The sequence below is a fragment of the Schistocerca americana genome, unplaced genomic scaffold (assembly GCF_021461395.2).
Source record: "Schistocerca americana isolate TAMUIC-IGC-003095 unplaced genomic scaffold, iqSchAmer2.1 HiC_scaffold_147, whole genome shotgun sequence".
Taxonomy (NCBI): domain Eukaryota; kingdom Metazoa; phylum Arthropoda; class Insecta; order Orthoptera; family Acrididae; genus Schistocerca; species Schistocerca americana.
Genome location: NW_025725554.1, coordinates 395246 through 414576, shown reverse-complemented (window position 1 = coordinate 414576; position 19331 = coordinate 395246). Strand labels below are relative to the sequence as shown.

Genomic DNA, 19331 nt, shown 5'->3' with positions numbered 1-19331 from the left:
GTGTCTGGAACGACGAACAATTAGCAACAGGTGTTTTATTTAGAATTACTCTCAGATGTGATTGAGGCGAATGTCGCAGATAAAGCATTTTCCAAAGCGGTACAGCGTAGGGTGGGAGGCGGCAGTCTGAATTATATTTTTTACATGTGTTTTTCAAATATCACAGAGCCTCTCGCGAGCGTCGTCGTCGTCGTCGTCGTCGTCGACGCCGCCGCTTCTGCAGAAGTAGCAAATCGCCATCGTAGCAAATGCGGCGAGGGACGCCCTGCCTTCGATTTCGAATGCACAAAGTGTGTGGTCTTGATTCCCAATCTCTACTTGGTCGGTCTCGTAAAGGCTTGCATGTAACGAATGGGTGGGAAGCAGCAAGAGGCAGCGGCTGTGTAGAACGAAAACACAATTCCTCAGCGGTATGAGCGTTTCGAGATGACACGAATGTAAGGAATACTTGGCGGCCAGTGACCGTGTGGCCTAATGGATAAGGCGTCGGACTTCGGATCCGAAGATTGCAGGTTCGAATCCTGTCACGGTCGTGTTTTTCCAATTCTGCAAAAGAAACACACCGTTTTAGTGTAGCTATTGAGCAGTACGAAATCGTCTGAATGTTGCTGTTGTCCATTTCCTGCTTGGAGATGCACTTGAGCTTGGTACACACACAGCCAGAACGGTGTTATCTAGCGAAATGGTCGGCTGAGTGCCGTCACCGCGAGTTTTGGCTGGCATTTGCGCATCTAAGACAGCGTCGGAAAGTAACCCGTTCGGCTTCTGAGTCAAATCAAATATGTGTGTTAATTTTGACACCACTAGCGCTGCAGGTTTTCATGCAATTCCTGTACCTCTCAGAAATGATTATGAAATAAAACTGAAGTACGTGACGTGTGTGACGCTAGGAAAACATTAGGCAGCATGGAGAGATTCTGTATGGGACCACCCCACCGAAACGAGAACTGTGTGTCGTGCGACCCGACACGTAGTCACCGACGCAGCCCGGCTAGCTCAGTCGGTAGAGCATGAGACTCTTAATCTCAGGGTCGTGGGTTCGAGCCCCACGCTGGGCGGAACGTAATTTTGTTCCGCTGCAGATGTAAATTACCGTTTCTCTGATCAATGTGACGTAATGGAAATAGCAACTTAAAACTTTGCCTACGTCTCCATCAGTCGCAAGGAAGTGTATCTGAAGGTGAAGGTGATTTCGTAGACATGTGTCAAAGACATGTTCTGAAATGTAAGTGGTGTTGGTTGGAGAGCACATCGGTTACGTGTGAGATGTGTAGCCAAGCAGTAATGGTGCGCCATAGCTGCAAATATTAGTCGGTAATATGAAGTGTTGTCAGCTTAAGCCTGATGATCCAGACGAGCGTAAGCACGAAGTACGCAAAACTACCGCTAGGCCGCGCCTCTTTAGCTCAGTGGCAGAGCACTGGTCTAGTAAACCAGGGGTCGTGAGTTCGATCCTCACAGGAGGCAAACGAATTTTCGAAATCAGTTGCGCGTCGTGGCCGTATAGCAAGCAGTGTCTGGAACGACGAACAATTAGCAACAGGTGTTTTATTTAGAATTACTCTCAGATGTGATTGAGGCGAATGTCGCAGATAAAGCATTTTCCAAAGCGGTACAGCGTAGGGTGGGAGGCGGCAGTCTGAATTATATTTTTTACATGTGTTTTTCAAATATCACAGAGCCTCTCGCGAGCGTCGTCGTCGTCGTCGTCGTCGTCGACGCCGCCGCTTCTGCAGAAGTAGCAAATCGCCATCGTAGCAAATGCGGCGAGGGACGCCCTGCCTTCGATTTCGAATGCACAAAGTGTGTGGTCTTGATTCCCAATCTCTACTTGGTCGGTCTCGTAAAGGCTTGCATGTAACGAATGGGTGGGAAGCAGCAAGAGGCAGCGGCTGTGTAGAACGAAAACACAATTCCTCAGCGGTATGAGCGTTTCGAGATGACACGAATGTAAGGAATACTTGGCGGCCAGTGACCGTGTGGCCTAATGGATAAGGCGTCGGACTTCGGATCCGAAGATTGCAGGTTCGAATCCTGTCACGGTCGTGTTTTTCCAATTCTGCAAAAGAAACACACCGTTTTAGTGTAGCTATTGAGCAGTACGAAATCGTCTGAATGTTGCTGTTGTCCATTTCCTGCTTGGAGATGCACTTGAGCTTGATACACACACAGCCAGAACGGTGTTATCTAGCGAAATGGTCGGCTGAGTGCCGTCACCGCGAGTTTTGGCTGGCATTTGCGCATCTAAGACAGCGTCGGAAAGTAACCCGTTCGGCTTCTGAGTCAAATCAAATATGTGTGTTAATTTTGACACCACTAGCGCTGCAGGTTTTCATGCAATTCCTGTACCTCTCAGAAATGATTATGAAATAAAACTGAAGTACGTGACGTGTGTGACGCTAGGAAAACATTAGGCAGCATGGAGAGATTCTGTATGGGACCACCCCACCGAAACGAGAACTGTGTGTCGTGCGACCCGACACGTAGTCACCGACGCAGCCCGGCTAGCTCAGTCGGTAGAGCATGAGACTCTTAATCTCAGGGTCGTGGGTTCGAGCCCCACGCTGGGCGGAACGTAATTTTGTTCCGCTGCAGATGTAAATTACCGTTTCTCTGATCAATGTGACGTAATGGAAATAGCAACTTAAAACTTTGCCTACGTCTCCATCAGTCGCAAGGAAGTGTATCTGAAGGTGAAGGTGATTTCGTAGACATGTGTCAAAGACATGTTCTGAAATGTAAGTGGTGTTGGTTGGAGAGCACATCGGTTACGTGTGAGATGTGTAGCCAAGCAGTAATGGTGCGCCATAGCTGCAAATATTAGTCGGTAATATGAAGTGTTGTCAGCTTAAGCCTGATGATCCAGACGAGCGTAAGCACGAAGTACGCAAAACTACCGCTAGGCCGCGCCTCTTTAGCTCAGTGGCAGAGCACTGGTCTAGTAAACCAGGGGTCGTGAGTTCGATCCTCACAGGAGGCAAACGAATTTTCGAAATCAGTTGCGCGTCGTGGCCGTATAGCAAGCAGTGTCTGGAACGACGAACAATTAGCAACAGGTGTTTTATTTAGAATTACTCTCAGATGTGATTGAGGCGAATGTCGCAGATAAAGCATTTTCCAAAGCGGTACAGCGTAGGGTGGGAGGCGGCAGTCTGAATTATATTTTTTACATGTGTTTTTCAAATATCACAGAGCCTCTCGCGAGCGTCGTCGTCGTCGTCGTCGTCGTCGTCGACGCCGCCGCTTCTGCAGAAGTAGCAAATCGCCATCGTAGCAAATGCGGCGAGGGACGCCCTGCCTTCGATTTCGAATGCACAAAGTGTGTGGTCTTGATTCCCAATCTCTACTTGGTCGGTCTCGTAAAGGCTTGCATGTAACGAATGGGTGGGAAGCAGCAAGAGGCAGCGGCTGTGTAGAACGAAAACACAATTCCTCAGCGGTATGAGCGTTTCGAGATGACACGAATGTAAGGAATACTTGGCGGCCAGTGACCGTGTGGCCTAATGGATAAGGCGTCGGACTTCGGATCCGAAGATTGCAGGTTCGAATCCTGTCACGGTCGTGTTTTTCCAATTCTGCAAAAGAAACACACCGTTTTAGTGTAGCTATTGAGCAGTACGAAATCGTCTGAATGTTGCTGTTGTCCATTTCCTGCTTGGAGATGCACTTGAGCTTGATACACACACAGCCAGAACGGTGTTATCTAGCGAAATGGTCGGCTGAGTGCCGTCACCGCGAGTTTTGGCTGGCATTTGCGCATCTAAGACAGCGTCGGAAAGTAACCCGTTCGGCTTCTGAGTCAAATCAAATATGTGTGTTAATTTTGACACCACTAGCGCTGCAGGTTTTCATGCAATTCCTGTACCTCTCAGAAATGATTATGAAATAAAACTGAAGTACGTGACGTGTGTGACGCTAGGAAAACATTAGGCAGCATGGAGAGATTCTGTATGGGACCACCCCACCGAAACGAGAACTGTGTGTCGTGCGACCCGACACGTAGTCACCGACGCAGCCCGGCTAGCTCAGTCGGTAGAGCATGAGACTCTTAATCTCAGGGTCGTGGGTTCGAGCCCCACGCTGGGCGGAACGTAATTTTGTTCCGCTGCAGATGTAAATTACCGTTTCTCTGATCAATGTGACGTAATGGAAATAGCAACTTAAAACTTTGCCTACGTCTCCATCAGTCGCAAGGAAGTGTATCTGAAGGTGAAGGTGATTTCGTAGACATGTGTCAAAGACATGTTCTGAAATGTAAGTGGTGTTGGTTGGAGAGCACATCGGTTACGTGTGAGATGTGTAGCCAAGCAGTAATGGTGCGCCATAGCTGCAAATATTAGTCGGTAATATGAAGTGTTGTCAGCTTAAGCCTGATGATCCAGACGAGCGTAAGCACGAAGTACGCAAAACTACCGCTAGGCCGCGCCTCTTTAGCTCAGTGGCAGAGCACTGGTCTAGTAAACCAGGGGTCGTGAGTTCGATCCTCACAGGAGGCAAACGAATTTTCGAAATCAGTTGCGCGTCGTGGCCGTATAGCAAGCAGTGTCTGGAACGACGAACAATTAGCAACAGGTGTTTTATTTAGAATTACTCTCAGATGTGATTGAGGCGAATGTCGCAGATAAAGCATTTTCCAAAGCGGTACAGCGTAGGGTGGGAGGCGGCAGTCTGAATTATATTTTTTACATGTGTTTTTCAAATATCACAGAGCCTCTCGCGAGCGTCGTCGTCGTCGTCGTCGTCGACGCCGCCGCTTCTGCAGAAGTAGCAAATCGCCATCGTAGCAAATGCGGCGAGGGACGCCCTGCCTTCGATTTCGAATGCACAAAGTGTGTGGTCTTGATTCCCAATCTCTACTTGGTCGGTCTCGTAAAGGCTTGCATGTAACGAATGGGTGGGAAGCAGCAAGAGGCAGCGGCTGTGTAGAACGAAAACACAATTCCTCAGCGGTATGAGCGTTTCGAGATGACACGAATGTAAGGAATACTTGGCGGCCAGTGACCGTGTGGCCTAATGGATAAGGCGTCGGACTTCGGATCCGAAGATTGCAGGTTCGAATCCTGTCACGGTCGTGTTTTTCCAATTCTGCAAAAGAAACACACCGTTTTAGTGTAGCTATTGAGCAGTACGAAATCGTCTGAATGTTGCTGTTGTCCATTTCCTGCTTGGAGATGCACTTGAGCTTGGTACACACACAGCCAGAACGGTGTTATCTAGCGAAATGGTCGGCTGAGTGCCGTCACCGCGAGTTTTGGCTGGCATTTGCGCATCTAAGACAGCGTCGGAAAGTAACCCGTTCGGCTTCTGAGTCAAATCAAATATGTGTGTTAATTTTGACACCACTAGCGCTGCAGGTTTTCATGCAATTCCTGTACCTCTCAGAAATGATTATGAAATAAAACTGAAGTACGTGACGTGTGTGACGCTAGGAAAACATTAGGCAGCATGGAGAGATTCTGTATGGGACCACCCCACCGAAACGAGAACTGTGTGTCGTGCGACCCGACACGTAGTCACCGACGCAGCCCGGCTAGCTCAGTCGGTAGAGCATGAGACTCTTAATCTCAGGGTCGTGGGTTCGAGCCCCACGCTGGGCGGAACGTAATTTTGTTCCGCTGCAGATGTAAATTACCGTTTCTCTGATCAATGTGACGTAATGGAAATAGCAACTTAAAACTTTGCCTACGTCTCCATCAGTCGCAAGGAAGTGTATCTGAAGGTGAAGGTGATTTCGTAGACATGTGTCAAAGACATGTTCTGAAATGTAAGTGGTGTTGGTTGGAGAGCACATCGGTTACGTGTGAGATGTGTAGCCAAGCAGTAATGGTGCGCCATAGCTGCAAATATTAGTCGGTAATATGAAGTGTTGTCAGCTTAAGCCTGATGATCCAGACGAGCGTAAGCACGAAGTACGCAAAACTACCGCTAGGCCGCGCCTCTTTAGCTCAGTGGCAGAGCACTGGTCTAGTAAACCAGGGGTCGTGAGTTCGATCCTCACAGGAGGCAAACGAATTTTCGAAATCAGTTGCGCGTCGTGGCCGTATAGCAAGCAGTGTCTGGAACGACGAACAATTAGCAACAGGTGTTTTATTTAGAATTACTCTCAGATGTGATTGAGGCGAATGTCGCAGATAAAGCATTTTCCAAAGCGGTACAGCGTAGGGTGGGAGGCGGCAGTCTGAATTATATTTTTTACATGTGTTTTTCAAATATCACAGAGCCTCTCGCGAGCGTCGTCGTCGTCGTCGTCGTCGTCGACGCCGCCGCTTCTGCAGAAGTAGCAAATCGCCATCGTAGCAAATGCGGCGAGGGACGCCCTGCCTTCGATTTCGAATGCACAAAGTGTGTGGTCTTGATTCCCAATCTCTACTTGGTCGGTCTCGTAAAGGCTTGCATGTAACGAATGGGTGGGAAGCAGCAAGAGGCAGCGGCTGTGTAGAACGAAAACACAATTCCTCAGCGGTATGAGCGTTTCGAGATGACACGAATGTAAGGAATACTTGGCGGCCAGTGACCGTGTGGCCTAATGGATAAGGCGTCGGACTTCGGATCCGAAGATTGCAGGTTCGAATCCTGTCACGGTCGTGTTTTTCCAATTCTGCAAAGGAAACACACCGTTTTAGTGTAGCTATTGAGCAGTACGAAATCGTCTGAATGTTGCTGTTGTCCATTTCCTGCTTGGAGATGCACTTGAGCTTGATACACACACAGCCAGAACGGTGTTATCTAGCGAAATGGTCGGCTGAGTGCCGTCACCGCGAGTTTTGGCTGGCATTTGCGCATCTAAGACAGCGTCGGAAAGTAACCCGTTCGGCTTCTGAGTCAAATCAAATATGTGTGTTAATTTTGACACCACTAGCGCTGCAGGTTTTCATGCAATTCCTGTACCTCTCAGAAATGATTATGAAATAAAACTGAAGTACGTGACGTGTGTGACGCTAGGAAAACATTAGGCAGCATGGAGAGATTCTGTATGGGACCACCCCACCGAAACGAGAACTGTGTGTCGTGCGACCCGACACGTAGTCACCGACGCAGCCCGGCTAGCTCAGTCGGTAGAGCATGAGACTCTTAATCTCAGGGTCGTGGGTTCGAGCCCCACGCTGGGCGGAACGTAATTTTGTTCCGCTGCAGATGTAAATTACCGTTTCTCTGATCAATGTGACGTAATGGAAATAGCAACTTAAAACTTTGCCTACGTCTCCATCAGTCGCAAGGAAGTGTATCTGAAGGTGAAGGTGATTTCGTAGACATGTGTCAAAGACATGTTCTGAAATGTAAGTGGTGTTGGTTGGAGAGCACATCGGTTACGTGTGAGATGTGTAGCCAAGCAGTAATGGTGCGCCATAGCTGCAAATATTAGTCGGTAATATGTAGTGTTGTCAGCTTAAGCCTGATGATCCAGACGAGCGTAAGCACGAAGTACGCAAAACTACCGCTAGGCCGCGCCTCTTTAGCTCAGTGGCAGAGCACTGGTCTAGTAAACCAGGGGTCGTGAGTTCGATCCTCACAGGAGGCAAACGAATTTTCGAAATCAGTTGCGCGTCGTGGCCGTATAGCAAGCAGTGTCTGGAACGACGAACAATTAGCAACAGGTGTTTTATTTAGAATTACTCTCAGATGTGATTGAGGCGAATGTCGCAGATAAAGCATTTTCCAAAGCGGTACAGCGTAGGGTGGGAGGCGGCAGTCTGAATTATATTTTTTACATGTGTTTTTCAAATATCACAGAGCCTCTCGCGAGCGTCGTCGTCGTCGTCGTCGACGCCGCCGCTTCTGCAGAAGTAGCAAATCGCCATCGTAGCAAATGCGGCGAGGGACGCCCTGCCTTCGATTTCGAATGCACAAAGTGTGTGGTCTTGATTCCCAATCTCTACTTGGTCGGTCTCGTAAAGGCTTGCATGTAACGAATGGGTGGGAAGCAGCAAGAGGCAGCGGCTGTGTAGAACGAAAACACAATTCCTCAGCGGTATGAGCGTTTCGAGATGACACGAATGTAAGGAATACTTGGCGGCCAGTGACCGTGTGGCCTAATGGATAAGGCGTCGGACTTCGGATCCGAAGATTGCAGGTTCGAATCCTGTCACGGTCGTGTTTTTCCAATTCTGCAAAAGAAACACACCGTTTTAGTGTAGCTATTGAGCAGTACGAAATCGTCTGAATGTTGCTGTTGTCCATTTCCTGCTTGGAGATGCACTTGAGCTTGATACACACACAGCCAGAACGGTGTTATCTAGCGAAATGGTCGGCTGAGTGCCGTCACCGCGAGTTTTGGCTGGCATTTGCGCATCTAAGACAGCGTCGGAAAGTAACCCGTTCGGCTTCTGAGTCAAATCAAATATGTGTGTTAATTTTGACACCACTAGCGCTGCAGGTTTTCATGCAATTCCTGTACCTCTCAGAAATGATTATGAAATAAAACTGAAGTACGTGACGTGTGTGACGCTAGGAAAACATTAGGCAGCATGGAGAGATTCTGTATGGGACCACCCCACCGAAACGAGAACTGTGTGTCGTGCGACCCGACACGTAGTCACCGACGCAGCCCGGCTAGCTCAGTCGGTAGAGCATGAGACTCTTAATCTCAGGGTCGTGGGTTCGAGCCCCACGCTGGGCGGAACGTAATTTTGTTCCGCTGCAGATGTAAATTACCGTTTCTCTGATCAATGTGACGTAATGGAAATAGCAACTTAAAACTTTGCCTACGTCTCCATCAGTCGCAAGGAAGTGTATCTGAAGGTGAAGGTGATTTCGTAGACATGTGTCAAAGACATGTTCTGAAATGTAAGTGGTGTTGGTTGGAGAGCACATCGGTTACGTGTGAGATGTGTAGCCAAGCAGTAATGGTGCGCCATAGCTGCAAATATTAGTCGGTAATATGTAGTGTTGTCAGCTTAAGCCTGATGATCCAGACGAGCGTAAGCACGAAGTACGCAAAACTACCGCTAGGCCGCGCCTCTTTAGCTCAGTGGCAGAGCACTGGTCTAGTAAACCAGGGGTCGTGAGTTCGATCCTCACAGGAGGCAAACGAATTTTCGAAATCAGTTGCGCGTCGTGGCCGTATAGCAAGCAGTGTCTGGAACGACGAACAATTAGCAACAGGTGTTTTATTTAGAATTACTCTCAGATGTGATTGAGGCGAATGTCGCAGATAAAGCATTTTCCAAAGCGGTACAGCGTAGGGTGGGAGGCGGCAGTCTGAATTATATTTTTTACATGTGTTTTTCAAATATCACAGAGCCTCTCGCGAGCGTCGTCGTCGTCGTCGTCGACGCCGCCGCTTCTGCAGAAGTAGCAAATCGCCATCGTAGCAAATGCGGCGAGGGACGCCCTGCCTTCGATTTCGAATGCACAAAGTGTGTGGTCTTGATTCCCAATCTCTACTTGGTCGGTCTCGTAAAGGCTTGCATGTAACGAATGGGTGGGAAGCAGCAAGAGGCAGCGGCTGTGTAGAACGAAAACACAATTCCTCAGCGGTATGAGCGTTTCGAGATGACACGAATGTAAGGAATACTTGGCGGCCAGTGACCGTGTGGCCTAATGGATAAGGCGTCGGACTTCGGATCCGAAGATTGCAGGTTCGAATCCTGTCACGGTCGTGTTTTTCCAATTCTGCAAAAGAAACACACCGTTTTAGTGTAGCTATTGAGCAGTACGAAATCGTCTGAATGTTGCTGTTGTCCATTTCCTGCTTGGAGATGCACTTGAGCTTGATACACACACAGCCAGAACGGTGTTATCTAGCGAAATGGTCGGCTGAGTGCCGTCACCGCGAGTTTTGGCTGGCATTTGCGCATCTAAGACAGCGTCGGAAAGTAACCCGTTCGGCTTCTGAGTCAAATCAAATATGTGTGTTAATTTTGACACCACTAGCGCTGCAGGTTTTCATGCAATTCCTGTACCTCTCAGAAATGATTATGAAATAAAACTGAAGTACGTGACGTGTGTGACGCTAGGAAAACATTAGGCAGCATGGAGAGATTCTGTATGGGACCACCCCACCGAAACGAGAACTGTGTGTCGTGCGACCCGACACGTAGTCACCGACGCAGCCCGGCTAGCTCAGTCGGTAGAGCATGAGACTCTTAATCTCAGGGTCGTGGGTTCGAGCCCCACGCTGGGCGGAACGTAATTTTGTTCCGCTGCAGATGTAAATTACCGTTTCTCTGATCAATGTGACGTAATGGAAATAGCAACTTAAAACTTTGCCTACGTCTCCATCAGTCGCAAGGAAGTGTATCTGAAGGTGAAGGTGATTTCGTAGACATGTGTCAAAGACATGTTCTGAAATGTAAGTGGTGTTGGTTGGAGAGCACATCGGTTACGTGTGAGATGTGTAGCCAAGCAGTAATGGTGCGCCATAGCTGCAAATATTAGTCGGTAATATGTAGTGTTGTCAGCTTAAGCCTGATGATCCAGACGAGCGTAAGCACGAAGTACGCAAAACTACCGCTAGGCCGCGCCTCTTTAGCTCAGTGGCAGAGCACTGGTCTAGTAAACCAGGGGTCGTGAGTTCGATCCTCACAGGAGGCAAACGAATTTTCGAAATCAGTTGCGCGTCGTGGCCGTATAGCAAGCAGTGTCTGGAACGACGAACAATTAGCAACAGGTGTTTTATTTAGAATTACTCTCAGATGTGATTGAGGCGAATGTCGCAGATAAAGCATTTTCCAAAGCGGTACAGCGTAGGGTGGGAGGCGGCAGTCTGAATTATATTTTTTACATGTGTTTTTCAAATATCACAGAGCCTCTCGCGAGCGTCGTCGTCGTCGTCGTCGACGCCGCCGCTTCTGCAGAAGTAGCAAATCGCCATCGTAGCAAATGCGGCGAGGGACGCCCTGCCTTCGATTTCGAATGCACAAAGTGTGTGGTCTTGATTCCCAATCTCTACTTGGTCGGTCTCGTAAAGGCTTGCATGTAACGAATGGGTGGGAAGCAGCAAGAGGCAGCGGCTGTGTAGAACGAAAACACAATTCCTCAGCGGTATGAGCGTTTCGAGATGACACGAATGTAAGGAATACTTGGCGGCCAGTGACCGTGTGGCCTAATGGATAAGGCGTCGGACTTCGGATCCGAAGATTGCAGGTTCGAATCCTGTCACGGTCGTGTTTTTCCAATTCTGCAAAAGAAACACACCGTTTTAGTGTAGCTATTGAGCAGTACGAAATCGTCTGAATGTTGCTGTTGTCCATTTCCTGCTTGGAGATGCACTTGAGCTTGATACACACACAGCCAGAACGGTGTTATCTAGCGAAATGGTCGGCTGAGTGCCGTCACCGCGAGTTTTGGCTGGCATTTGCGCATCTAAGACAGCGTCGGAAAGTAACCCGTTCGGCTTCTGAGTCAAATCAAATATGTGTGTTAATTTTGACACCACTAGCGCTGCAGGTTTTCATGCAATTCCTGTACCTCTCAGAAATGATTATGAAATAAAACTGAAGTACGTGACGTGTGTGACGCTAGGAAAACATTAGGCAGCATGGAGAGATTCTGTATGGGACCACCCCACCGAAACGAGAACTGTGTGTCGTGCGACCCGACACGTAGTCACCGACGCAGCCCGGCTAGCTCAGTCGGTAGAGCATGAGACTCTTAATCTCAGGGTCGTGGGTTCGAGCCCCACGCTGGGCGGAACGTAATTTTGTTCCGCTGCAGATGTAAATTACCGTTTCTCTGATCAATGTGACGTAATGGAAATAGCAACTTAAAACTTTGCCTACGTCTCCATCAGTCGCAAGGAAGTGTATCTGAAGGTGAAGGTGATTTCGTAGACATGTGTCAAAGACATGTTCTGAAATGTAAGTGGTGTTGGTTGGAGAGCACATCGGTTACGTGTGAGATGTGTAGCCAAGCAGTAATGGTGCGCCATAGCTGCAAATATTAGTCGGTAATATGTAGTGTTGTCAGCTTAAGCCTGATGATCCAGACGAGCGTAAGCACGAAGTACGCAAAACTACCGCTAGGCCGCGCCTCTTTAGCTCAGTGGCAGAGCACTGGTCTAGTAAACCAGGGGTCGTGAGTTCGATCCTCACAGGAGGCAAACGAATTTTCGAAATCAGTTGCGCGTCGTGGCCGTATAGCAAGCAGTGTCTGGAACGACGAACAATTAGCAACAGGTGTTTTATTTAGAATTACTCTCAGATGTGATTGAGGCGAATGTCGCAGATAAAGCATTTTCCAAAGCGGTACAGCGTAGGGTGGGAGGCGGCAGTCTGAATTATATTTTTTACATGTGTTTTTCAAATATCACAGAGCCTCTCGCGAGCGTCGTCGTCGTCGTCGTCGACGCCGCCGCTTCTGCAGAAGTAGCAAATCGCCATCGTAGCAAATGCGGCGAGGGACGCCCTGCCTTCGATTTCGAATGCACAAAGTGTGTGGTCTTGATTCCCAATCTCTACTTGGTCGGTCTCGTAAAGGCTTGCATGTAACGAATGGGTGGGAAGCAGCAAGAGGCAGCGGCTGTGTAGAACGAAAACACAATTCCTCAGCGGTATGAGCGTTTCGAGATGACACGAATGTAAGGAATACTTGGCGGCCAGTGACCGTGTGGCCTAATGGATAAGGCGTCGGACTTCGGATCCGAAGATTGCAGGTTCGAATCCTGTCACGGTCGTGTTTTTCCAATTCTGCAAAAGAAACACACCGTTTTAGTGTAGCTATTGAGCAGTACGAAATCGTCTGAATGTTGCTGTTGTCCATTTCCTGCTTGGAGATGCACTTGAGCTTGATACACACACAGCCAGAACGGTGTTATCTAGCGAAATGGTCGGCTGAGTGCCGTCACCGCGAGTTTTGGCTGGCATTTGCGCATCTAAGACAGCGTCGGAAAGTAACCCGTTCGGCTTCTGAGTCAAATCAAATATGTGTGTTAATTTTGACACCACTAGCGCTGCAGGTTTTCATGCAATTCCTGTACCTCTCAGAAATGATTATGAAATAAAACTGAAGTACGTGACGTGTGTGACGCTAGGAAAACATTAGGCAGCATGGAGAGATTCTGTATGGGACCACCCCACCGAAACGAGAACTGTGTGTCGTGCGACCCGACACGTAGTCACCGACGCAGCCCGGCTAGCTCAGTCGGTAGAGCATGAGACTCTTAATCTCAGGGTCGTGGGTTCGAGCCCCACGCTGGGCGGAACGTAATTTTGTTCCGCTGCAGATGTAAATTACCGTTTCTCTGATCAATGTGACGTAATGGAAATAGCAACTTAAAACTTTGCCTACGTCTCCATCAGTCGCAAGGAAGTGTATCTGAAGGTGAAGGTGATTTCGTAGACATGTGTCAAAGACATGTTCTGAAATGTAAGTGGTGTTGGTTGGAGAGCACATCGGTTACGTGTGAGATGTGTAGCCAAGCAGTAATGGTGCGCCATAGCTGCAAATATTAGTCGGTAATATGAAGTGTTGTCAGCTTAAGCCTGATGATCCAGACGAGCGTAAGCACGAAGTACGCAAAACTACCGCTAGGCCGCGCCTCTTTAGCTCAGTGGCAGAGCACTGGTCTAGTAAACCAGGGGTCGTGAGTTCGATCCTCACAGGAGGCAAACGAATTTTCGAAATCAGTTGCGCGTCGTGGCCGTATAGCAAGCAGTGTCTGGAACGACGAACAATTAGCAACAGGTGTTTTATTTAGAATTACTCTCAGATGTGATTGAGGCGAATGTCGCAGATAAAGCATTTTCCAAAGCGGTACAGCGTAGGGTGGGAGGCGGCAGTCTGAATTATATTTTTTACATGTGTTTTTCAAATATCACAGAGCCTCTCGCGAGCGTCGTCGTCGTCGTCGTCGTCGACGCCGCCGCTTCTGCAGAAGTAGCAAATCGCCATCGTAGCAAATGCGGCGAGGGACGCCCTGCCTTCGATTTCGAATGCACAAAGTGTGTGGTCTTGATTCCCAATCTCTACTTGGTCGGTCTCGTAAAGGCTTGCATGTAACGAATGGGTGGGAAGCAGCAAGAGGCAGCGGCTGTGTAGAACGAAAACACAATTCCTCAGCGGTATGAGCGTTTCGAGATGACACGAATGTAAGGAATACTTGGCGGCCAGTGACCGTGTGGCCTAATGGATAAGGCGTCGGACTTCGGATCCGAAGATTGCAGGTTCGAATCCTGTCACGGTCGTGTTTTTCCAATTCTGCAAAAGAAACACACCGTTTTAGTGTAGCTATTGAGCAGTACGAAATCGTCTGAATGTTGCTGTTGTCCATTTCCTGCTTGGAGATGCACTTGAGCTTGATACACACACAGCCAGAACGGTGTTATCTAGCGAAATGGTCGGCTGAGTGCCGTCACCGCGAGTTTTGGCTGGCATTTGCGCATCTAAGACAGCGTCGGAAAGTAACCCGTTCGGCTTCTGAGTCAAATCAAATATGTGTGTTAATTTTGACACCACTAGCGCTGCAGGTTTTCATGCAATTCCTGTACCTCTCAGAAATGATTATGAAATAAAACTGAAGTACGTGACGTGTGTGACGCTAGGAAAACATTAGGCAGCATGGAGAGATTCTGTATGGGACCACCCCACCGAAACGAGAACTGTGTGTCGTGCGACCCGACACGTAGTCACCGACGCAGCCCGGCTAGCTCAGTCGGTAGAGCATGAGACTCTTAATCTCAGGGTCGTGGGTTCGAGCCCCACGCTGGGCGGAACGTAATTTTGTTCCGCTGCAGATGTAAATTACCGTTTCTCTGATCAATGTGACGTAATGGAAATAGCAACTTAAAACTTTGCCTACGTCTCCATCAGTCGCAAGGAAGTGTATCTGAAGGTGAAGGTGATTTCGTAGACATGTGTCAAAGACATGTTCTGAAATGTAAGTGGTGTTGGTTGGAGAGCACATCGGTTACGTGTGAGATGTGTAGCCAAGCAGTAATGGTGCGCCATAGCTGCAAATATTAGTCGGTAATATGAAGTGTTGTCAGCTTAAGCCTGATGATCCAGACGAGCGTAAGCACGAAGTACGCAAAACTACCGCTAGGCCGCGCCTCTTTAGCTCAGTGGCAGAGCACTGGTCTAGTAAACCAGGGGTCGTGAGTTCGATCCTCACAGGAGGCAAACGAATTTTCGAAATCAGTTGCGCGTCGTGGCCGTATAGCAAGCAGTGTCTGGAACGACGAACAATTAGCAACAGGTGTTTTATTTAGAATTACTCTCAGATGTGATTGAGGCGAATGTCGCAGATAAAGCATTTTCCAAAGCGGTACAGCGTAGGGTGGGAGGCGGCAGTCTGAATTATATTTTTTACATGTGTTTTTCAAATATCACAGAGCCTCTCGCGAGCGTCGTCGTCGTCGTCGTCGACGCCGCCGCTTCTGCAGAAGTAGCAAATCGCCATCGTAGCAAATGCGGCGAGGGACGCCCTGCCTTCGATTTCGAATGCACAAAGTGTGTGGTCTTGATTCCCAATCTCTACTTGGTCGGTCTCGTAAAGGCTTGCATGTAACGAATGGGTGGGAAGCAGCAAGAGGCAGCGGCTGTGTAGAACGAAAACACAATTCCTCAGCGGTATGAGCGTTTCGAGATGACACGAATGTAAGGAATACTTGGCGGCCAGTGACCGTGTGGCCTAATGGATAAGGCGTCGGACTTCGGATCCGAAGATTGCAGGTTCGAATCCTGTCACGGTCGTGTTTTTCCAATTCTGCAAAAGAAACACACCGTTTTAGTGTAGCTATTGAGCAGTACGAAATCGTCTGAATGTTGCTGTTGTCCATTTCCTGCTTGGAGATGCACTTGAGCTTGATACACACACAGCCAGAACGGTGTTATCTAGCGAAATGGTCGGCTGAGTGCCGTCACCGCGAGTTTTGGCTGGCATTTGCGCATCTAAGACAGCGTCGGAAAGTAACCCGCTCGGCTTCTGAGTCAAATCAAATATGTGTGTTAATTTTGACACCACTAGCGCTGCAGGTTTTCATGCAATTCCTGTACCTCTCAGAAATGATTATGAAATAAAACTGAAGTACGTGACGTGTGTGACGCTAGGAAAACATTAGGCAGCATGGAGAGATTCTGTATGGGACCACCCCACCGAAACGAGAACTGTGTGTCGTGCGACCCGACACGTAGTCACCGACGCAGCCCGGCTAGCTCAGTCGGTAGAGCATGAGACTCTTAATCTCAGGGTCGTGGGTTCGAGCCCCACGCTGGGCGGAACGTAATTTTGTTCCGCTGCAGATGTAAATTACCGTTTCTCTGATCAATGTGACGTAATGGAAATAGCAACTTAAAACTTTGCCTACGTCTCCATCAGTCGCAAGGAAGTGTATCTGAAGGTGAAGGTGATTTCGTAGACATGTGTCAAAGACATGTTCTGAAATGTAAGTGGTGTTGGTTGGAGAGCACATCGGTTACGTGTGAGATGTGTAGCCAAGCAGTAATGGTGCGCCATAGCTGCAAATATTAGTCGGTAATATGAAGTGTTGTCAGCTTAAGCCTGATGATCCAGACGAGCGTAAGCACGAAGTACGCAAAACTACCGCTAGGCCGCGCCTCTTTAGCTCAGTGGCAGAGCACTGGTCTAGTAAACCAGGGGTCGTGAGTTCGATCCTCACAGGAGGCAAACGAATTTTCGAAATCAGTTGCGCGTCGTGGCCGTATAGCAAGCAGTGTCTGGAACGACGAACAATTAGCAACAGGTGTTTTATTTAGAATTACTCTCAGATGTGATTGAGGCGAATGTCGCAGATAAAGCATTTTCCAAAGCGGTACAGCGTAGGGTGGGAGGCGGCAGTCTGAATTATATTTTTTACATGTGTTTTTCAAATATCACAGAGCCTCTCGCGAGCGTCGTCGTCGTCGTCGTCGACGCCGCCGCTTCTGCAGAAGTAGCAAATCGCCATCGTAGCAAATGCGGCGAGGGACGCCCTGCCTTCGATTTCGAATGCACAAAGTGTGTGGTCTTGATTCCCAATCTCTACTTGGTCGGTCTCGTAAAGGCTTGCATGTAACGAATGGGTGGGAAGCAGCAAGAGGCAGCGGCTGTGTAGAACGAAAACACAATTCCTCAGCGGTATGAGCGTTTCGAGATGACACGAATGTAAGGAATACTTGGCGGCCAGTGACCGTGTGGCCTAATGGATAAGGCGTCGGACTTCGGATCCGAAGATTGCAGGTTCGAATCCTGTCACGGTCGTGTTTTTCCAATTCTGCAAAAGAAACACACCGTTTTAGTGTAGCTATTGAGCAGTACGAAATCGTCTGAATGTTGCTGTTGTCCATTTCCTGCTTGGAGATGCACTTGAGCTTGATACACACAGAGCCAGAACGGTGTTATCTAGCGAAATGGTCGGCTGAGTGCCGTCACCGCGAGTTTTGGCTGGCATTTGCGCATCTAAGACAGCGTCGGAAAGTAACCCGTTCGGCTTCTGAGTCAAATCAAATATGTGTGTTAATTTTGACACCACTAGCGCTGCAGGTTTTCATGCAATTCCTGTACCTCTCAGAAATGATTATGAAATAAAACTGAAGTACGTGACGTGTGTGACGCTAGGAAAACATTAGGCAGCATGGAGAGATTCTGTATGGGACCACCCCACCGAAACGAGAACTGTGTGTCGTGCGACCCGACACGTAGTCACCGACGCAGCCCGGCTAGCTCAGTCGGTAGAGCATGAGACTCTTAATCTCAGGGTCGTGGGTTCGAGCCCCACGCTGGGCGGAACGTAATTTTGTTCCGCTGCAGATGTAAATTACCGTTTCTCTGATCAATGTGACGTAATGGAAATAGCAACTTAAAACTTTGCCTACGTCTCCATCAGTCGCAAGGAAGTGTATCTGAAGGTGAAGGTGATTTCGTAGACATGTGTCAAAGACATGTTCTGAAATGTAAGTGGTGTTGGTTGGAGAGCACATCGGTTACGTGTGAGATGTGTAGCCAAGCAGTAATGGTGCGCCATAGCTGCAAATATTAGTCGGTAATATGAAGTGTTGTCAGCTTAAGCCTGATGATCCAGACGAGCGTAAGCACGAAGTACGCAAAACTACCGCTAGGCCGCGCCTCTTTAGCTCAGTGGCAGAGCACTGGTCTAGTAAACCAGGGGTCGTGAGTTCGATCCTCACAGGAGGCAAACGAATTTTCGAAATCAGTTGCGCGTCGTGGCCGTATAGCAAGCAGTGTCTGGAACGACGAACAATTAGCAACAGGTGTTTTATTTAGAATTACTCTCAGATGTGATTGAGGCGAATGTCGCAGATAAAGCATTTTCCAAAGCGGTACAGCGTAGGGTGGGAGGCGGCAGTCTGAATTATATTTTTTACATGTGTTTTTCAAATATCACAGAGCCTCTCGCGAGCGTCGTCGTCGTCGTCGTCGTCGTCGACGCCGCCGCTTCTGCAGAAGTAGCAAATCGCCATCGTAGCAAATGCGGCGAGGGACGCCCTGCCTTCGATTTCGAATGCACAAAGTGTGTGGTCTTGATTCCCAATCTCTACTTGGTCGGTCTCGTAAAGGCTTGCATGTAACGAATGGGTGGGAAGCAGCAAGAGGCAGCGGCTGTGTAGAACGAAAACACAATTCCTCAGCGGTATGAGCGTTTCGAGATGACACGAATGTAAGGAATACTTGGCGGCCAGTGACCGTGTGGCCTAATGGATAAGGCGTCGGACTTCGGATCCGAAGATTGCAGGTTCGAATCCTGTCACGGTCGTGTTTTTCCAATTCTGCAAAAGAAACACACCGTTTTAGTGTAGCTATTGAGCAGTACGAAATCGTCTGAATGTTGCTGTTGTCCATTTCCTGCTTGGAGATGCACTTGAGCTTGATACACACACAGCCAGAACGGTGTTATCTAGCGAAATGGTCGGCTGAGTGCCGTCACCGCGAGTTTTGGCTGGCATTTGCGCATCTAAGACAGCGTCGGAAAGTAACCCGTTCGGCTTCTGAGTCAAATCAAATATGTGTGTTAATTTTGACACCACTAGCGCTGCAGGTTTTCATGCAATTCCTGTACCTCTCAGAAATGATTATGAAATAAAACTGAAGTACGTGACGTGTGTGACGCTAGGAAAACATTAGGCAGCATGGAGAGATTCTGTATGGGACCACCCCACCGAAACGAGAACTGTGTGTCGTGCGACCCGACACGTAGTCACCGACGCAGCCCGGCTAGCTCAGTCGGTAGAGCATGAGACTCTTAATCTCAGGGTCGTGGGTTCGAGCCCCACGCTGGGCGGAACGTAATTTTGTTCCGCTGCAGATGTAAATTACCGTTTCTCTGATCAATGTGACGTAATGGAAATAGCAACTTAAAACTTTGCCTACGTCTCCATCAGTCGCAAGGAAGTGTATCTGAAGGTGAAGGTGATTTCGTAGACATGTGTCAAAGACA

At 48.6% G+C, this 19331-nt stretch overlaps 38 non-coding genes across 38 annotated transcripts; all 38 read left to right on the top strand.

The window, feature by feature from the left end:
• The first annotated feature begins 460 nt into the window (after positions 1 to 460).
• Positions 461 to 533, top strand: Trnar-ucg. The gene has a single exon. It is a non-coding gene; the product is annotated as a tRNA-Arg (tRNA).
• Positions 534 to 985: 452 nt separating this feature from the next.
• On the top strand, positions 986 to 1058 carry Trnak-cuu. The gene has a single exon. It is a non-coding gene; the product is annotated as a tRNA-Lys (tRNA).
• Positions 1059 to 1395: 337 nt separating this feature from the next.
• Positions 1396 to 1467, top strand: Trnat-agu. The gene has a single exon. It is a non-coding gene; the product is annotated as a tRNA-Thr (tRNA).
• A 506-nt stretch (positions 1468 to 1973) lies between these two features.
• Positions 1974 to 2046, top strand: Trnar-ucg. The gene has a single exon. It is a non-coding gene; the product is annotated as a tRNA-Arg (tRNA).
• Positions 2047 to 2498: 452 nt separating this feature from the next.
• Positions 2499 to 2571, top strand: Trnak-cuu. The gene has a single exon. It is a non-coding gene; the product is annotated as a tRNA-Lys (tRNA).
• A 337-nt stretch (positions 2572 to 2908) lies between these two features.
• Trnat-agu lies at positions 2909 to 2980 on the top strand. The gene has a single exon. It is a non-coding gene; the product is annotated as a tRNA-Thr (tRNA).
• A 509-nt stretch (positions 2981 to 3489) lies between these two features.
• On the top strand, positions 3490 to 3562 carry Trnar-ucg. The gene has a single exon. It is a non-coding gene; the product is annotated as a tRNA-Arg (tRNA).
• A 452-nt stretch (positions 3563 to 4014) lies between these two features.
• On the top strand, positions 4015 to 4087 carry Trnak-cuu. The gene has a single exon. It is a non-coding gene; the product is annotated as a tRNA-Lys (tRNA).
• Positions 4088 to 4424: 337 nt separating this feature from the next.
• Positions 4425 to 4496, top strand: Trnat-agu. The gene has a single exon. It is a non-coding gene; the product is annotated as a tRNA-Thr (tRNA).
• A 503-nt stretch (positions 4497 to 4999) lies between these two features.
• On the top strand, positions 5000 to 5072 carry Trnar-ucg. Its single transcript has one exon. It is a non-coding gene; the product is annotated as a tRNA-Arg (tRNA).
• Positions 5073 to 5524: 452 nt separating this feature from the next.
• On the top strand, positions 5525 to 5597 carry Trnak-cuu. Its single transcript has one exon. It is a non-coding gene; the product is annotated as a tRNA-Lys (tRNA).
• A 337-nt stretch (positions 5598 to 5934) lies between these two features.
• Trnat-agu lies at positions 5935 to 6006 on the top strand. The gene has a single exon. It is a non-coding gene; the product is annotated as a tRNA-Thr (tRNA).
• Positions 6007 to 6512: 506 nt separating this feature from the next.
• On the top strand, positions 6513 to 6585 carry Trnar-ucg. The gene has a single exon. It is a non-coding gene; the product is annotated as a tRNA-Arg (tRNA).
• A 452-nt stretch (positions 6586 to 7037) lies between these two features.
• On the top strand, positions 7038 to 7110 carry Trnak-cuu. The gene has a single exon. It is a non-coding gene; the product is annotated as a tRNA-Lys (tRNA).
• A 337-nt stretch (positions 7111 to 7447) lies between these two features.
• Positions 7448 to 7519, top strand: Trnat-agu. Its single transcript has one exon. It is a non-coding gene; the product is annotated as a tRNA-Thr (tRNA).
• Positions 7520 to 8019: 500 nt separating this feature from the next.
• On the top strand, positions 8020 to 8092 carry Trnar-ucg. The gene has a single exon. It is a non-coding gene; the product is annotated as a tRNA-Arg (tRNA).
• Positions 8093 to 8544: 452 nt separating this feature from the next.
• On the top strand, positions 8545 to 8617 carry Trnak-cuu. The gene has a single exon. It is a non-coding gene; the product is annotated as a tRNA-Lys (tRNA).
• A 337-nt stretch (positions 8618 to 8954) lies between these two features.
• Trnat-agu lies at positions 8955 to 9026 on the top strand. The gene has a single exon. It is a non-coding gene; the product is annotated as a tRNA-Thr (tRNA).
• A 500-nt stretch (positions 9027 to 9526) lies between these two features.
• Trnar-ucg lies at positions 9527 to 9599 on the top strand. Its single transcript has one exon. It is a non-coding gene; the product is annotated as a tRNA-Arg (tRNA).
• A 452-nt stretch (positions 9600 to 10051) lies between these two features.
• Positions 10052 to 10124, top strand: Trnak-cuu. Its single transcript has one exon. It is a non-coding gene; the product is annotated as a tRNA-Lys (tRNA).
• A 337-nt stretch (positions 10125 to 10461) lies between these two features.
• On the top strand, positions 10462 to 10533 carry Trnat-agu. The gene has a single exon. It is a non-coding gene; the product is annotated as a tRNA-Thr (tRNA).
• Positions 10534 to 11033: 500 nt separating this feature from the next.
• Trnar-ucg lies at positions 11034 to 11106 on the top strand. The gene has a single exon. It is a non-coding gene; the product is annotated as a tRNA-Arg (tRNA).
• A 452-nt stretch (positions 11107 to 11558) lies between these two features.
• Trnak-cuu lies at positions 11559 to 11631 on the top strand. Its single transcript has one exon. It is a non-coding gene; the product is annotated as a tRNA-Lys (tRNA).
• Positions 11632 to 11968: 337 nt separating this feature from the next.
• On the top strand, positions 11969 to 12040 carry Trnat-agu. Its single transcript has one exon. It is a non-coding gene; the product is annotated as a tRNA-Thr (tRNA).
• A 500-nt stretch (positions 12041 to 12540) lies between these two features.
• Positions 12541 to 12613, top strand: Trnar-ucg. The gene has a single exon. It is a non-coding gene; the product is annotated as a tRNA-Arg (tRNA).
• Positions 12614 to 13065: 452 nt separating this feature from the next.
• On the top strand, positions 13066 to 13138 carry Trnak-cuu. The gene has a single exon. It is a non-coding gene; the product is annotated as a tRNA-Lys (tRNA).
• A 337-nt stretch (positions 13139 to 13475) lies between these two features.
• Trnat-agu lies at positions 13476 to 13547 on the top strand. The gene has a single exon. It is a non-coding gene; the product is annotated as a tRNA-Thr (tRNA).
• Positions 13548 to 14050: 503 nt separating this feature from the next.
• Positions 14051 to 14123, top strand: Trnar-ucg. The gene has a single exon. It is a non-coding gene; the product is annotated as a tRNA-Arg (tRNA).
• A 452-nt stretch (positions 14124 to 14575) lies between these two features.
• On the top strand, positions 14576 to 14648 carry Trnak-cuu. The gene has a single exon. It is a non-coding gene; the product is annotated as a tRNA-Lys (tRNA).
• Positions 14649 to 14985: 337 nt separating this feature from the next.
• Trnat-agu lies at positions 14986 to 15057 on the top strand. The gene has a single exon. It is a non-coding gene; the product is annotated as a tRNA-Thr (tRNA).
• Positions 15058 to 15557: 500 nt separating this feature from the next.
• Trnar-ucg lies at positions 15558 to 15630 on the top strand. The gene has a single exon. It is a non-coding gene; the product is annotated as a tRNA-Arg (tRNA).
• Positions 15631 to 16082: 452 nt separating this feature from the next.
• On the top strand, positions 16083 to 16155 carry Trnak-cuu. Its single transcript has one exon. It is a non-coding gene; the product is annotated as a tRNA-Lys (tRNA).
• A 337-nt stretch (positions 16156 to 16492) lies between these two features.
• On the top strand, positions 16493 to 16564 carry Trnat-agu. The gene has a single exon. It is a non-coding gene; the product is annotated as a tRNA-Thr (tRNA).
• A 500-nt stretch (positions 16565 to 17064) lies between these two features.
• Positions 17065 to 17137, top strand: Trnar-ucg. Its single transcript has one exon. It is a non-coding gene; the product is annotated as a tRNA-Arg (tRNA).
• A 452-nt stretch (positions 17138 to 17589) lies between these two features.
• Trnak-cuu lies at positions 17590 to 17662 on the top strand. The gene has a single exon. It is a non-coding gene; the product is annotated as a tRNA-Lys (tRNA).
• Positions 17663 to 17999: 337 nt separating this feature from the next.
• On the top strand, positions 18000 to 18071 carry Trnat-agu. The gene has a single exon. It is a non-coding gene; the product is annotated as a tRNA-Thr (tRNA).
• Positions 18072 to 18577: 506 nt separating this feature from the next.
• On the top strand, positions 18578 to 18650 carry Trnar-ucg. Its single transcript has one exon. It is a non-coding gene; the product is annotated as a tRNA-Arg (tRNA).
• A 452-nt stretch (positions 18651 to 19102) lies between these two features.
• Trnak-cuu lies at positions 19103 to 19175 on the top strand. The gene has a single exon. It is a non-coding gene; the product is annotated as a tRNA-Lys (tRNA).
• Positions 19176 to 19331: the final 156 nt, after the last annotated feature.